Source organism: Lepidochelys kempii, chromosome 2 (assembly GCF_965140285.1).
Source record: "Lepidochelys kempii isolate rLepKem1 chromosome 2, rLepKem1.hap1, whole genome shotgun sequence".
Taxonomy (NCBI): Eukaryota; Metazoa; Chordata; order Testudines; family Cheloniidae; genus Lepidochelys; species Lepidochelys kempii.
Window position 1 is genome coordinate 83,839,847 of NC_136381.1, and position 13,905 is coordinate 83,853,751.

General features: G+C 44.3%; 1 protein-coding gene across 2 annotated transcripts in view; it reads right to left on the minus strand.

Annotated features, from left to right (window-relative positions):
* The window catches only part of YES1 (YES proto-oncogene 1, Src family tyrosine kinase), a 69,422-nt gene extending 68,165 nt beyond the window's left edge, over positions 1-1,257 (minus strand). Inside the window, exon 1 of one of the 2 annotated variants that reach the window (XM_073331443.2) lies at positions 918-1,257. The gene's annotated coding sequence lies outside the window, so the exon portion shown is untranslated. The remainder of the gene's footprint in view (positions 1-917) is intronic. The other variant, XM_073331442.2, reaches the window with a different exon arrangement.
* Between the last annotated feature and the right edge of the window lie 12,648 nt (positions 1,258-13,905).

Below are 13,905 nucleotides of genomic sequence, written 5' to 3' on the forward strand. Positions count from 1 at the left end.
ACAATACTACATAATAATTAGACAATGGTGCCAAGTTAGTTGATTTGGAAATCAATTTTCAATTTCCTGACTTTGCTGGTTTAGATTCTCAAGACACAGTGCTTCTTTAACATAGTGTGGGGGAGGGGGCGCTTGCACTGAACTGATAAAAGAAGCAATTCAGCCTTGGACCATGCTATACTGGATATGGCTCATTATGAGCCAAGGTGGTCAAAATTAAAGCCAAGAAACAAACGCTCTTCCATCAATACCAGTGTAAAACATATGCTGGTGTAACTCCAAGGGAAAAGGGAAAAAACCTTGACCATACACCTCCCAGCATGCGCCCTGGTGGAGAAATGTCGAGGAAACTGAAAGGAGTGGTAAGTGAAAATGAAAAGCGGAGCCTCCAATAAACTTGTTTGCTCTTTCGCCCCCTCTCAAAACAATGAGACACGCTGTGGCTTTCAATCAAAGCAAGCCAGGGAAGGCAGAGACCCCTCTCCCCAGAGCAGTTGTTGCCAGGCTTCAAGCGGCCAACAGACAGCGGCCGCTGCCACCCTTGCAAGGAACGGGACTGACGGGCAGAGGGGAAGCCACCAACGGGATCCTCCTGCCCCCCCCCGCGCCTCAGAGATAGTCCCCTGGGGTGCGGCCACCCCCCAGCCCGGCCAGGCATACGGGCTCTGCTCCCCGCTGGGCGGGGAAAAGTTACCGGGAACTTTCTGTCAACCCAAGGGGGGCAGTGGAAGGGGGCGGGGCACCGCCCATCGTCCTGCCAGGGACACGGAGCCGGCCGGGGGGAAGGGGCTCGCCCAGGGCGGGGGAGGCGGCCGCGCTGACTGGGGGCTCCGGAGGGGGGAGGGACTGGGGCCTATCGCTCTCCGGGCGCCGCCGCCGCAGCCTCTCCGGTGGTGAAGGCGCGGCCGGTTTCTCACCTGCTTCTCAAGCCGCTCCGGCAGGGAAGGACTCGAGCCCCCTGCTCCTCCCGGGGCCGCCGCCGGACCGGGCAGCGAAGTGGGGGGGAGGAGGAGGAGGGATCCGGACGCGCTCTGCGCGCGGAGACTCGCTGCGAGGAGGAGGAGGAGGAGGAAGCTCCCCCGCCCGGCCGGCCTTCTGCCTCCTGCCTGCCTCCCCCGCCTTCACTGGCGCTGCGGCCGCCCCATGCGCCCGCGGAACCTCCCCCTCCCGCCCGACCGCCGCCCGACTCAGAGGCCGCGGGGCGGAGCCGGGCAGCGGGGGCGCTCCCCGCCTCCGGCGGCAGCTCCCGCCTCAGCGGAGCGCGAGTTCAGCGTCCCGACCTAACATGGCGGCCGCGGCGGCGGCCGAAGTGTTACCCCCGCCCCCCCGTCGGGCCCTCCCGAGCAGCCCCTGGCCGGGGGGGGGGGCGCCCCCGAGGCCAGGGCAGCCCCGCTGTGTGTGTGTGGGAGCATGGAAGGGGTTATAGGGGACGGCGCTGGATTTGGGGGGCACTAGGGTAGGTCACCCTCGGGTCGGGCAGCCGGAGCCACAACAGCGCGCGGGATGGCCGAGGTAGGTGGGGAGCTCCAAGTATTTGCGGAGAGGGATGAGGCGGGAGGTTTGGGGGAGGTGGGGCTGGAGCAGTTCGGAGGGCTTCGTAGGGATTAGTTAGTCCATTGGGGGAGGGGGGGACACAGGTTTTGGGGGAAAGTTTTATGGATTTTTTTATTGGCAATTAGGAGTCAGTGGGGGAGCAGCCCTGGAAGGTGTTTTTTTTTGGGGGGGGGGTGGGGTTGGAAGAGTAGCAATACGTTGGGGTTAGGAGGAAGGAGGAGGAAGAGAAGCCTCGGAGCTTTCCTAGGAGTATTAGGGAAGAACTAGCAGCCTCTTTTTAGAGGGGTGGAAGAGGTGCAGAGCTTTATTTTCTCATCTTTCTTTTCTCCACTGCACCTTGCATTAGGGCTGTGACTAATTCAATAAGTTTTTAAGTACAGATTTTAAATCTTTCAAACAAAATTCTTCAAGAGAAAGCGTCTTAAAAATTGCTTTAAGTTATTCCCTAAGTCTGCAAACGAATAAGATTTGGAAGGCTCCCTGTATTTCATTCTCTACTTTTTTTAAAAAACTTGTTCAAGTGAAACAGAAGAGCCTTTCTTCGTCTTTCAGAAGTGCTTCTATTACAGCTCCTGCTGAGGGGAAAGTTCACTGCTTGCAGACCAGAGTCCTTAACTAGGAGAAGGTCAAAGTGACACAACAGAATACGTAAACGTTTGAAATAATGTGAGATTAGCTTTTACATCATCATTTCCTGCAACCTCAATTTCATGATTTAGCATTTCACATGTAAATAATCTAAAGTAATAACAAACAACAGTTTTTGTGAGGAGGAGGTAAACTTGAGTCTGCACGAGGGGAAGGGTCACAATCACAAAAGTGCAACAAGAAATGAACAAAAAGAAAGTCCTACAAACGAAAGCTATTGAACTTTACATGTATAAATCAGCAATTACCTCCTGCCTATTACTGGCCTTAATCTGTTGACAATTACTTTCATCATGATTTTTCCAGTACTGATAATAAGCTTATACCTAAGAACATAAGAACGGCCATAGTGGGTCAGACCAAAGGTCCATCTAGTCCGCTAGACTGTCTTCTGACAGTGGCCAATGCCAGGTGCCCCAGAGGGAATGAACAGAACAGGTAATCATCAAGTGATCCATTCCCTGTCGCCCATTCCCAACCGCTGGCAAACAGAGGTTAGGGACAACATCTCTGTCCATCCTGGCTAATAGCCATTGATGGACCTATCCTCCATGGACTTATCTAGGTCTTGGAATCATAGAATATCAGAGTTGGAAGGGACCTCAGGAGGTCATCTAGTCCAACCCCCTGCTCAAAGCAGGACCAATCCCCAATATTTGCCCCAGATCCCTAAATGGCCCCCTCAAGGTTTGAACTCACAACCCTGGGGTTAGCAGGCCAGTACTACCACGGAGCTATCCCTCCCTCCAGGGTTCTTTTTTGAACCTTGTTATAGTCTATAATTATTTGGCTCAGCAGGATCTCTTTTCTTCAGGACTGGTACAACTATGGCCTTTAGTCAGCCATCTGATACCTCCTCTTGCTCCTGTACCTTAAACATTTTTCCTAATGCTCTGATAGCACTTGTCCCATAGGCTTTTAGCAGTTCAGCTGTAATATAAAGCTGTGTATTCATGCAGCTTTCCCAAATTGTTTTTAACTGAGACTTAAAGGAGTGGGTGAAGGGCAGCATGCAGGATTGGCTGCAGTCAGAAAGATTACAGTGCAGAAATTATAAAAGACAAACAGATGATAGGAGGCCAGAGAAAATAATGCAAATACAATCAATATCAGTCAGATGTAAAGGCTGACCACCTAAATGGTGGGACATTGTACATAAAAACAATGTCTTTAACCTCTTACTGATCCATGAGAAGATCTTTCCACTTAACTGTCCCATGACTGCTTACTTTGCTTAATAAATTTTACCAAATTCTTTTAAAGGTTTTCTGAAAGTGCACTATATCCACTATATCACAGTTGGCCACATGCTTGTTAACACCCTCAAATAATTCTAGTAGTTTGGTGAGGCATGATTTCCTTTTACAAAAGCTGTGTTGACTCTTCCCCATCCTATTGTGTTTATCTCTTTGTCTAATAATTCTGTTCTTTACTATAGTTTTTACTAGTTTATCTGGTACTGAAGTTATGCTTACTGGCCTGTATTTATCAGGATCATTCCTGGAGCCTTCTTTAAAAATCAGCATTATATTAGCTATCCTCCAGTCATCTGGTACAGAGGCTGATTTAAGCAATATGTTACATACCACAGTTGTACAGTTAGTAGTTCTGCAATTTCATACTTGACTTCCTTTAGAACTTTTGGGTGAATAGCATCTGGTGCTGGTGACGTATTACTGTTTAATTTATCATTCTGTTCCAAAACCATCTCTATTGACACCTTAATCTGGGAAAACACCTCAGAATTTGTCACCCAAAAGGAATGGCTCAGGTGTGGGAATTTCCCTCACATCCTCTGTAATGGTGATTAATACAAAGAATTAATTTAGCTTTTCCACAACAGCCTTGTCTTCCTTGAGTGCTCCTTTAGCACCTCCATCATCCAGTGGCCTCCCTGATTGTTTGGTAGGCTTTCTGCTTCTGATGTACTTAAAAGAAAAATTGCTGTTAGTTTTTGTGTCTTTTGTTGATCCTCTTGGATCAGATCCTGTGTGCCACTTAGGTCTAAATGAGGAATTCTCTCCCCTTGTAGGTTCCAGGACTAGCTGCTACAAGAAGCAGTCATTAAGAGTTTCTAGAAATTTTCTCTCTGTATCTTGAGGTGACATGTTCCTAATCAATAGGGGACATTTGAAATCCCCCATTATTACTGGGTTTTCTGTAGCCGCTCTAATCGCCCTGCGCATTTCACAGTCACCATCACAGTCAGGTGGTCAGTAGCATATTCCTATGGCTATATTCTTATTATTCATGCATGGAATTTTATCCCTAGAGATTCTGTGCTACTGTCTGATTCATTTAAATTTTTTTTACTATATTTTATTCTGTGTTTTCTTTCAGATGAAGTGCCACCGCACCTCCTGCCAGTGCAAACTACTGTCATTACTATATTTTTTGTACACTGGTTTTACTGTGTCCCATTGCTTATCCTTCTACCAATTTTCTGATTCTTATTATAGCAATATCATTTAATACCAAGCACTCACATTCACTTATCTTCATATTTAAACTTCTTGCATTTGTATTCAGGCATTTATAAAATTTGACATTTCATTTTCTGCCTTCATGTGATGTAGGAACATTACCTCCAGCCTGGTTATGGAGGAAAATGCCATGGTCAGGAGTGAATGATGCTGTTGTATTGCTCCCAGTGTTTGTAAAAGTGCTTTTGGGAGGAGGAGAATTACCACCTCTCACGAGTACCTTTACTTGTTTTCAACTGTTAGGTCACATTTGGATCTGGAGTTGCATCTGCTTACATCGTGTGTGAATTTGCCTCAAAGGATGGAGGTAAAACCTTCATAAAAATATTAAACAGCTGACAGTGATTTTAATACAAATATGTATTAAAAATGAGAAAATAATGTAACGGAGCTCAACATTTCTCTTAATTAGAGAATCTCATGGAGTACAGCGATTTGTAATGTTTGATTTAAAACAAATGAGTTAATAGTTTCATATTTGTATCAGGAAGCAGTTAACAAAAAATAAATAAATTGCAAAGCAAGTTAATGTTTTAGGATCTGAAATTTCATTACCATAAATCCCACTCACGTGATCTTGTTAAAATTAGTAAAGTCTATAAAATGTGATTTAGGTAATCAAATGATAGAATTGATATTTAATTTTCAAATTAAACACTAAGGTTTACAGATTCACATTAGCAAATGAATTACTTAAGCAAAGAGTATATACAGCATAGGACAATTCTGTTCTCACTAATACTGGTCAATGGAGTTCATTTGGATTTAAGGAACAGAATTTGGACTTTAGGGCTCAGTTGTGTGCTCATATACAGACACAAGTATTTCTGCCTCTTGTATGCGTAGTTAGTTTTACTTAGGCTTCTACTCAGGGCACCCTCCTCTTTACCTCTTGACTGCTGTATTCCCTTAAAATCAGCATAAGGAGTGAGTGAATTTTGGTGCAGTTCCTATTGTCTGAACAGTTCAACGTAGCCTCACCATTTGCGGACATCAGTGAAGGTTTGTGTGCTAGTCATGTGTAAATGGTTGTTTATGCAAAGTATCATTAAATATTATTTGAAAATTTAGCTCTCAGCTGTTTATTATTTTAACTCCCATAAGGAATGGTCATTATTTATACAACTATAAAATAATTTTTATTTAATTAGTTAGCTAAAGGACTGGGGCTCCTATGCAACTCTAATACAACCACTACTAATAAAAAGGCAATGAAGTATGTGTGTGAGCAGGAGAATGAACAGAAAGAAAGAAGGGGGGAATGGAGACAAAAGATACAACTTGGCTTTCCTCCTTCCGTTGGGCATCTTTATGGATTCACTGATGGATGACCAAGGAAGAAAACAAAAAGAAACCCTTTGAGATTTCTGAAGATGAATGGGCTGAATTCCTGAAGAACTTTGACAGATGAATCTGATACATGAGGAAATTAAAGCATGTTACACTTTACAGCCAGTAACTGGAAACATTTAAGGAAAACTGATAACTTATTAAAATGAAGGAAGATTGTATTGTAGTGACAAAAAAGATACATTTGCAGGGGTCTGTACACTGCTCAGAGTTGGGTTTTTTTTTCATTTTTAAAAAAATTATAAAGTGGCACTTAAAACTCAGGCCTTCAGTTGCTGGCTAAAAATTCAATTATTAAGTGTATGTACAAATGGTGTTGAAGAGCTAAGGGGATTTCATTATTACCTAAAAGTTCCAATTTGCATGTTGCATTAAAGGAATTCTGAATTCCATTTTTATCAGGATAAATTAGCAGTAAACTGTGCTCATGGAAGTGTTTTATTTAATGGGGACTTTAAGTAGGTTTTTTTTATTATTATTATTATTCCCATGCTGTTTGCAAAGTAGTACAATACATTGCTCCGAAACACTGAATAGCAGAGTAAAACTGGAATAAGTCTACATCATACTCCTGAGAGTGGGCATCAAATATGGTCTTGGTTTCTAAAAGGATTGGGGTCAATCTTACAGCACCCTCTTCCTACTGGACCATGTTTTGCTCTTGCTGAGCAAGCTCACTCCCTGGAGTAATTCTGTGTGAGCTTTCTCAAGGAATCCAGGAAAGCAGTTTCCAGCAGTGTTAGCTGGCTTATTTTTAAGCATTCTTAACAAAACTTCACAGACTCTTCCCTCAAATGTCTGTGCAGGCCAAGCAGTTCTCCCTCACACCAGTAACTTCAGCAACCCAAAGTTTTCTAGCTCTTACCTCAGAGCCTAAGCAATAAAGGACTTCACACAGTCTCCCTTCTCTCCATTTGATTTCTGGACCAATTCCTTAGTTCAGTAGCAGTCCACTAGGAGCATAGCCCCTCAGCTCTGTGGGGAAATTGCAATCCCGCTCCTCTGTTTCCTGCTGTCTTCTTTTACAAGGGTCAGGTAATTAAGTTCTATCTCTCAGGTGCTGCAGGCAGAGCTAATCAGCCAGCCAGTTGCAGGCCTCTGACCCTAGAGGAATGGTATCTCTTAAACCTTCACACAGTCATAGAAATCCTTTGCATGGATTCTATATTTCTCTGGGCGTGTGGCACATATGATTTTTTTTTTTTTTACATTTTATACAATTTAAATACATAAATATAGGAACACTTATGCCCCAATACAGCATTTCTCTGGGCAAAGTGAATGCAAAAGACAGTGGCTCAAATTCCTCTCCAGTGCAGCCACACTGAAGCAATGAATTTAGCACAACACCCGATTGTGCTAGGCACTGTGCATTCACTTAACAAAAAGATGATCCTTCCCCCAAAACCTTACAGTCTTATTGATTTCATTGGTACTACTCATGCACATGCATAACTGCAAAATTGGGGGCTTTTTATACAAAGATGTTTCTCTGAAATCTCTCAGTTTTTCTAAGTTGGGTAAATATGTCAGTTAACATGATTAAGAACTAATTCCTTAGTATTGGGTCTCTTAATGAGTCCTTTTGTTTTTTTACAGTGAAACACTTTTAAAGCGAATCATGTAAGTTATGTATGAATCCGGTAATGCTGTAAGATGGTTGAGTGTGAGGACGCTAACTGATCAATTTGGTATTGTTTCTTTTTTTATTTTTTTAATGGTTTCTTTTTTTAAAATAAACTTTTCAATTACACTGGTGTAAATCCAGAATAACACCATTGATTTTAATGGATTTATGCCATCATTACACTGGCGTAATTAAAATGCAGAGTTTTGCTCAAAGTCTAGCTTTTGTTTCTATGAAATTGGTACTTCATGTACATTTTGACCATTTAAAGTTTTCTTCTTTAGTTATTCGGGTAGGGGAGCTATTCCTATTTCACAGTCATTCTCTGAGTATCTAAAAGCATACAATAGTGTACAAAGAAAGATATAACCACTCACAAGTGCCCCTCCCCTTAAGCACAGCCAGTACCTGGAAATGGCCAGAATTTTTGTATTTGCTACTCAAGAGGTCAAATCATACAATTCTTACTCAAGTAAGGTGTCCATTTTACCTTGCTGAATGTTTCTGTTTACTTTCTGCATATTATGTTTTTAGCATACACAACAGGATCTCCATTTTTATAAAAGATAACTTGAATTTTTTTAAAACAAAGTGATTCAGAGTTATTTATAAAGTTACACTTTAGTTTAAGAAACCTTCAGCACATTAACATTTCTAGACCTGTTGCTATTCATTTGTGTCACATCCAGTTATATCCGACATGCTGGATTACATTCTATAATGCAAGGCATATTGCTGTCGTCTAATCTTTATCTCTTAATATCCAATCTCCTTTGGCTTGCACATGAGTATCGCTTATGGTTACTTAAAATAACCACTTATTTTTGTTTCAAGGACAGTGGTATATCTGATGAGCACTCAACACTCTTCCTTATTCTGCCAGAAGTCACACATCCTGTATCCTTGATTCTTGTATAATTTAAATTAGAACTGCATTGATAGGGGTCTTTCATTTAAATTACACAAATCAAACATCTAAAGTGCATGAAGTCACACATGTCAGAACTCTAGTGCTTTCAGTTTGGCCAGCATGTCCTTCAAAGAGGCTGAGACTTGTCCTTCCCATTGTCCCAAACCAGGGGTATATATATAGTTTCCCCCAGAAAGACATCCTGGAGAAAAGAAATACATGAGTTAAAACTAACCGTGGACAGCTTTAATTTGGACATTAATGCTGGATCCCATCATACCCTCAGAATACATTGGCTGCAGAATCAGATCAAATATGTGCTGACTTCAATTGGAAATGCACATGTATTCATTGCACACATCATATTGTCCTAATACTGAGTACTAAATGCCTAAGAAACTTCAATATAGGAAGCAATTCTATCACATGTCAAATGTATTACTACAACATCTAGGGTGATTAACATGCAACCTTACAGATTAACATGTGACCTTAATTCAGCCTCCTTGTGCTCCCTATTCAACTCTCTACTTCTATCCAACTCTGCCCTCCCTGCCCCCACCAATTCCTGTCCTCTTTCCCCTCTGCTATTCCTCATCCTCTGACTCCTGAAACCCCCTCTCCTCTGTCAGCATTCAAATCTCATGCTTCTGCCTTCTTCATGCTGCCTGTGAGGCAGCTGGGGGAACATTGAACATACAATCTCCCTGCTTTCAGGTCTTATGCTTGTGACACAATGGCCCCCAGCAGATGGGAGGATCAATTACAGGAAAAGTCCTGCTCAACCTCTGCAGCCCTGAGATGCAGCATGCTCAGTAGCTTGGTGGGGATGGAACATGCCCAATCTGGTTGGCCTATAGGAGCTGAAAGGAGGTGATGCAGACAGAATCTTCAAAGAATTTAGCTGTTACGCTCTAGCAAGCCTCTACTGAGCATGTGAGAACTGAGATGTTCTGAGGCTCACAAGTTGGCCAAATGTGGGTGGTTTTTCACAGGCATAGCAAAAGGCGCAGCCAGGCACCAGGGATACTCTCCCCTCATATTTCAAGTCCCTGCTTCAAAGCATGGGAGCACTAGTGCTTCTCAGCAAAAGTGTTGGGAGGTTTTCTTTGAACTCATGTCAAACATTTTCCCTTAATATTCTCAGAATGAACAGTTTTAGCTGACACTTCAAGAAAACAAACAAACCAAACCAACTTCAGCTTGAGAGAGGCAGACGTGGTCCAAAAGATTCCAGCCCAAATGGTTCATGTTTGAGAAAATCATAAACTGAAAATAGGGTTTCATACAGGGAAATGTTGGATAGCGGTAATTATAGGTGGTGCCACCAGCTCTACTTACAATAAATCCTGGCTTCTTTCATCTTTTATTTCCTTCACATTTTTAAAGTTAGTTTTGCAAGGACTCATTTGCACATTATCTAAGTGTACATTAGCTCAGACACTTGGATCCACATTTATTCACATATTGGTCCAGATTCTCAGCCCTGATCCCTCTTTGTCTTCCCTGCCTCAGCAGCACAAATTGGGCAGAGAGCTGCCCTAGAGGAGCAGCAGAAGACTACTCCCCTCCATGAGTGGGGCAGGGAGATCCTGGAAAGGGGTGTACTGAATAGACAGTGCTTTGCTTGATTCCTGGCTGGCACAGGGGTCCCTGCACTGGGCTGTTGCAGCCAGGTTTTAATTTGTCAGCACCTAGCCTCAGGATCAGGTGAGCAGAACTACCTTCCTCTGTCACTTCTCAGCTTTATCATGGGCCCAGGCCATGGAGCACTTCGAAGATAAGTACTGAGACCTTGAACTTGTTTTGATATTCTTCAAGAAGCTAGGAGAGGGACCAGGAAAGGTTCACTCAGAACTACCCCTGGAAGAAACAGCCAGCCCTTTTAACCCTTTATTGGTACAATGCCTTACAGATAAATCATTAAAAACAATAAGAGAACCTACATTCATACTAATAATCTTACCAGAATTAACCCCAACTCTAACTCAGATTCTGGCAGGCCCAGTCCTTCCAACACTGTCCTAAGGATTGGGGTCCTCTGTGGAGCAGAGATCCTTTCTGTTTGCTGGATCAGGAAGAAGGTCATGAGTCAGTTTAATACCAGGCTATTTATCCAAAAATTCTTTCTTAGTCTGTTGGTCCCCAGAGAATCCAGATTGAACTAATACCTGTGTACCTCTTCTGGGTGGTTGGGGGTGGGGTGGGGGTAGTTCCTCTGGAGATGTTAGAAGTGAATTTGCCTAATCCCCCTCTGCTGTTCTCCTATTTACCCTTCCCATGGAAATATACAATTCCATAATTACATTTTTAATACAATGGCCCCCAAAGGTATTAACCTAATTCAGTAAACTTCATTCAGGATATTGCAAGAAATTGTCAGTCTGTCACACTCTGATCCTGCACTTACACATGTGTGTCACATTCTTAAAGTTAAGGAAATACATAAGGCTACGTCTACACTGGCAAGTTTCTGCTCAGTAAAGCGGCTTTCTGCGCTGTAACTCCCGAGGTGTACACACTGCCAAGCCACTTACTGCACAGAAACTGCGCTGTTGTAGTGCTCAAAAAAACCCCACCCCAACGAGAGGCGTAGACACCGTGGCGATTACAGTGCTGCGATTGGCCTCCAGGAGGTGTCCCACAATGCCCGTTCTCACCTCTGTGATCATCGGTTTGAACTCTACTGCCCTGCCCTCAGGTGACCAACCGTCATCCCCACCCTGTACATTCCTTTGCAAATTTGAAAGTCCCCTTCCTGTTTGCTCAGTGATGTGTGCAGTGGTCTCAGTGCATCTTTCCAGGTGATCATGCCTGCTCTTGCACCAGGCAATCCCTTGCTTGGAGCAATGCCGAGCTGCTGGACCTCATTAGCATTTGGGGAGAGGAGGTTGTCCAGTCCCAGCTGAGCTCCAGCCGTAGGAATTATGATACCTATGGACAGATTTCACGGTGCATGATAGAAAAGGGCCATGACTGAGACACATTGCAGTGTAAGGTAAAAGTGAAGGAGCTGCAGAATGCCTACCACAAGGCGTAGGAGGCAAACCGCCACTCCGGTGCTGTGCCCATGAGCTGCCGCTTCTACAAAGAGCTGGACACGATACTCGGTGGTGACCTCACCTCCACAGCGAAGGCCCATGTGCATACTTCATTGGCTCACATGCCAGTCGAGAGTGGACCGAGTCAAGAGGAGGAAATCTTGGACGAAGAAGGGGAGGGGGACTCAGAGGCAGAGAATGGCTTAGAGGCCAGAGATGCATGCAGCAAGGAGCTCTTTTCTACCCCGGAGAAGCCTAGCCAGTCACAGCAGTCGGATCTTTGTGAAGCACAAACAGGAGAGGAGACTCCTAGTAAGTAGATCTAATTTTGGGAATTGCTGAAGTAGTTGTTGGGGGCAGGAGGGTTGCAAAAAGCAGGCTTGTCTCCCACCACATGCCGACTCTGAAGGGGAGAACAGGCTGTTGATAGACTCCCTCACTTCACAGGAATCTCCCTCAGAGATCTCCAGGAAACTCTCGTGGAGATACAGGGCAATCTGCTGCCGCAGGTTCCTCTGCAGAGCTGCTTTTGTTTCTTGCCCTGTTAATGGTAACTTTCCTGCGCCACTGTGCTGTCACAGGTGGGGGTGGGGGCGTAACGGGACTGTTGCTGCCCACCAGGCGAGCTGCATAGGGGGCAGGGCAGAAGCCACAGGCTTGGAGAAGACCCTCCCTTGATTCCCTGCTCACCCTTAGCAGCAAGATATCTTTCATAATGATCACATCCTGTGGAAAGTGTGGGAACAGGAATGATTATCAAGCCCCCCCCCCCAACAGCACTACCTCTCCCCAAGAGCCACCTGCTCAGTGTACAGCAGGGTCTGGGAAGAGTGAGTCACCCTGCCCCTGTGGCTACTCACCATTTTGTGGGTCTTGTGGCTCATGTATGCTTGCCTGGGGTCAGCCAGTTAGTGACATGTGTGTGAGTACTGGCTGTGTTTTAAAGCACTGAATCAGTTTTGTCTGTGTTGCAAACAATAGTGCTTCTGTAAAATGTTGCATTTAAACTTCACAGAGATGACCTTGGGAGGCCAGCCTCCCTTATCGGCTGCAGAATGGCTGCGCAGAGTTAGAAAGCAGCCATGAAGAACTAAGGAGGACTTTCTCCGTGAGGTGATGATGCACTCCGATGCTGAGAAACAGGAATTGAAGGAGTGGTGGGACAGCGAAAAGAGGGACCAAAAGGGGAACGCAGCACACCAGAAAGAAGCCACAGAGCAGCTCTTAAATGTTATGGAGCGCCAAGTGGACACGCTCCAGGTGGCACTAGCTCTTCAAACCCAGCAGCTCCACGCCCGCCCTCCCTTGCAGCCTCCCCAAGTGGTCTGTCCTACTCATCACTGACAAGAGCACTACCTAGATAAGTTTTGAGGTGGTGTGGTGGAAGCCTGGAAGTTGATTTACAGTAGCAGTAGGTGTGGTCTTACTGTGATTAACTCTATGAATACCACTTTATTTTAAGACCTGAAGGGACCATTAAATCAAAGGGACCACCAGTGTAACACAGGCCATTAAATTTCACCCCGTTGCCTCTGTACTGAGCCCAGTAACTTGCATTTGGCTAAAGCAGATTTTCCAGAAAGGCATCTGTGACAGAGGTTCCTTGGTAAAGAGTCCCCTTTACTTCACAAACAATTCTCACTCTAGACCTGACAAACTCACTACACCAAAACACATCTTACAGGATATTTATCCGTAAAGAGTAACATGTAAGGAATCTCCAGAAAGTTTGTAACTTGTCAAGATTCATAATCATTCTGAGATATATGTCTGAGTAATATTTAAGGAATAATGTAAATATATTGAAAGTTTGCTTTTTGGACTTGGCATAAAAGCTAGTCACCAGAGGATAATATGTCTAGGTGACTGCCCATTCAGGAAGGAAGTTGTCATCCCACCCTGGTTAGCTGCTGATGTAATGTCAGGCTCCCTTGTCTAGCCTTGCTCCATCCCAAAACTTTCAATGGAAAACCATCAGAGACAACTCCAAACAGTCAAAACCACTTGGAGATAAAAAAGGAACATTATAGACACAGAATCACTCTGCCTATGAATAAAGACAAAAGATTGTTATACTGAAACAGAAGAGGTGGAAGGACCTTCTGGATCCTTTCACTGAGGAGATATCTGGGGAGCAGGGAGTGTTCTCACAAAAGAAAAAATGGATCCTGGTCCCTGTGAAACCAGCCAGCTCTGCAATGGACTGAACTTTGGAGGAGGGGAGGGGGATGGGGAAACCTACTTTTGTATATGGGAAAGGTAACTAGGTTAATAAGTTTAGACCTAGGTTCA